Genomic DNA, 2,788 nt, shown 5'->3' on the forward strand with positions numbered 1-2,788 from the left:
TGTCATCATTTGAAAAAAAAGTTTCCATATAGGAAATATGGGGTGCATGCATTTTACGGCAGGGCAGATTTTTGACCTGCCGAGATTTGCATTCACCCCTATTTGGACTAAGATTACTTCTACATGTCTATAGTTCACATGATTTACTTTAAAGACATCCATCTCTCATGTGGACGTCATCATTTGAACAAAAAAGGTCCCATATTGGAAATATGGGGTGCATGCATTTTACGGCAGGGTGGATTTTGACCTGCCGAGATTTGCATGCACCCCCTACTTGGACCAGCAAAATGTCTACATGTCTATAGTTCACATGATTTACTTTAAAGACATGCACCTGTCATGTGGACTTCATCATTTGAACAAAAAAGGTCCCATATAGGAAATAACCCCAACAGCAAATATGGGGTGCATGCATTTTACGGCAGGGCGGATTTTTGACCTGCTGAGATTTGCATGCCCCCCCCTAGTTGGACTAGGATAACTTCTACATGTTCTACATGTCTATAGTTCACATGATTTACTTTAAAGACATCCTCCTCTCATGTGGACTTCATCTTTGAACCAAAAAAGTTCCCATATTAGAAATATGGGGTGAATCCTTTTTACGGCAGGGCAGATTTTGTGCCTGCCGAGATTTGCATGCACCCCCTACTTGGACTAATATAACTTCTACATGTCTATAGTTCACAGGATATACTTTAAAGTCATCAATCTCTCATGTGGACTTCATCATTTCAGCAAAAAAGTTCCCATATAGGAACTATAGGGTGCATGCATTTTACGACAGGGCGGATTTTTGACCTGCCGAGATTTGCATGCACCCCCTATTTGGACTAAGATAACTTCTACATGTCTATAGTTCACATTATTTACTTTCAAGACACCCAGCTGTCATGTGGACTTCATCATTTGAACAAAAAAGTTCCCTAACAGCAAATATGGGGTGCATGCATTTTACAGCAGGGCGGATTTTTGACCTGCCGAGATTTGCATGCACCCCCTACTTGGACTAGGATAACTTCTACATGTCTATAGTTCACATGATTTACTTTAAAGACATCCATCTCTCATGTGGACGTCATCATTTAAAAAAGAAGGTCCCCATCAGCAAATAGGGGGTGCATGCAAATCTCGGCAGGTCAAAAATCCGCCCTGCCGTAAAATGCATGCACCCCATATTTCTAATATGGGAACTTTTTTGTTCAAATGATGAAGTCCACATGAGAGATTGATTACTTTAAAGTAAATCATGTGAACTATAGACATGTAGAAGTGATCTCAGCCCAAATAGGGGTGGATGCAAATCTCGGCAGGTCAAAAATCTGCCCTGCCATAGAATGCATGCACCCATATTTGCAGATGGGGAATTTAAAATTCACCAAATAACCATTGTGTTGCCACATAATGAATGAATGAGTGGAGCCCCCAAGTTCAACACTTTTATTTTTCATTTTACAGTCCAAAGTATGTCAAACGGGTGAGATCGACTGTTGCATCATGCCTCATTCACTGTCTGTTAACAACTCTTCCTTGTGGTTTGGTTGGTTTGGTCATATTTGTCATTAGTTATGCAGAAATACCTAAATGGCGGAAGAAATGTGTTACAAAGCGCCACAATTACATTGTAAATGTCTAACCCGCTCCACTCACCGTATTCCTGGATACGCATGCGTCAAATGCTTGACATACCAAACAAATACCAAGCCAATAAATCGAAGTTTTCATATACTGTGTGCTTTAGGTATCTCATAGTAACTGATAAAGCAGACAAAAGGTATAATATCTTCGTTAATCTGAAGTCCTGTGGCGAAAAAAACCCGCAGCGTCACATATTTTCGGTTTTAACTGAGCGTGCGCGCTCCCGCGAGGTGGATGCAAAATCCGGGTTAATTTTTTGAAGTGTTCAACGCTGTTTCAGGCATGTGTTTGGCCAGCTAAGTGGGGCGGGTTGAGCGTGAACCAGGAAGTGCGGGGATCTCGTGTGTGCGCGCGCGCTGTTCTGTCGTTGCTGGCTAGTCGAAGAAGAAAGTTGACCGGAAGCAGCAGGCAACCTGTCTGTCTGTCTTTCTCTGACGAAGTCAGGCCGCCCCTTACCACGGTTTGGGGTTGAAAATAGTGACAGTTAACACCGCCACGACCGTGGAGAAGTGCCGAAGTAAACGGTTTGTCTTGCAACACCATCGTTTTCAATGGCGCCAATTTAATTCGGTATCGAGTCGGCGTTCCAACACCCTGACGGAGAACACTGGAGTTGCCATGTAACTCAGACGCCGCACAAGCAATGCTACAAGGTCAGTATCACAGTTTTAAATGACGTTGAAGCACGAATAGTGGCGTTTCGCTCCGACAATAGGAGAATATACAGTATATAAACGATGTCGAAGTTGAAGAGCTGAAGCGGAGGTCGCCATTTTGTGGACATAATTGGCGCACAGAATGCTCGAAATGACGGAAGCAATTGTTTCAACCGGTTCATTTGCAATCCATAACATAATGTGAACGACTTTGGCCCAAATTGACAACGATTTTTAAAAAAAGTATGTTTCGCTACCCTCGTCATAGTCAATGACAACTGAAGCTAAAAGTGGTTTATTTGGAAATATTTCGTTTGACGTGAAAATCCCTTGATGTCCTGGTTACGTCGCGTGCATGGCGTGTTCAGTTTGTGTCGGAACTTGTTGCCGTCAGAGGCGAGGTTAGGTGAGTGTTAGGTGTTAGGTGTTAGGTGAGTGTAAGCCGCCGATTTTATCTTTGAGCATCATTGTGACAACGGAGGAGAAAGCAC

General features: G+C 42.9%; 1 long non-coding RNA gene across 1 annotated transcript; it reads right to left on the reverse strand.

Moving 5' to 3' along the window:
• Positions 1-1,428: 1,428 nt before the first annotated feature.
• LOC131132209 (uncharacterized) lies at positions 1,429-1,862 on the reverse strand. Its single transcript, XR_009130325.1, has 2 exons — positions 1,654-1,862; positions 1,429-1,583 (listed from the first exon to the last, which is right to left on the reverse strand). It is a non-coding gene; the product is annotated as an uncharacterized LOC131132209 (long non-coding RNA).
• Between the last annotated feature and the right edge of the window lie 926 nt (positions 1,863-2,788).

Source organism: Doryrhamphus excisus, chromosome 7, assembly GCF_030265055.1.
Source record: "Doryrhamphus excisus isolate RoL2022-K1 chromosome 7, RoL_Dexc_1.0, whole genome shotgun sequence".
Taxonomy (NCBI): Eukaryota; Metazoa; Chordata; class Actinopteri; order Syngnathiformes; family Syngnathidae; genus Doryrhamphus; species Doryrhamphus excisus.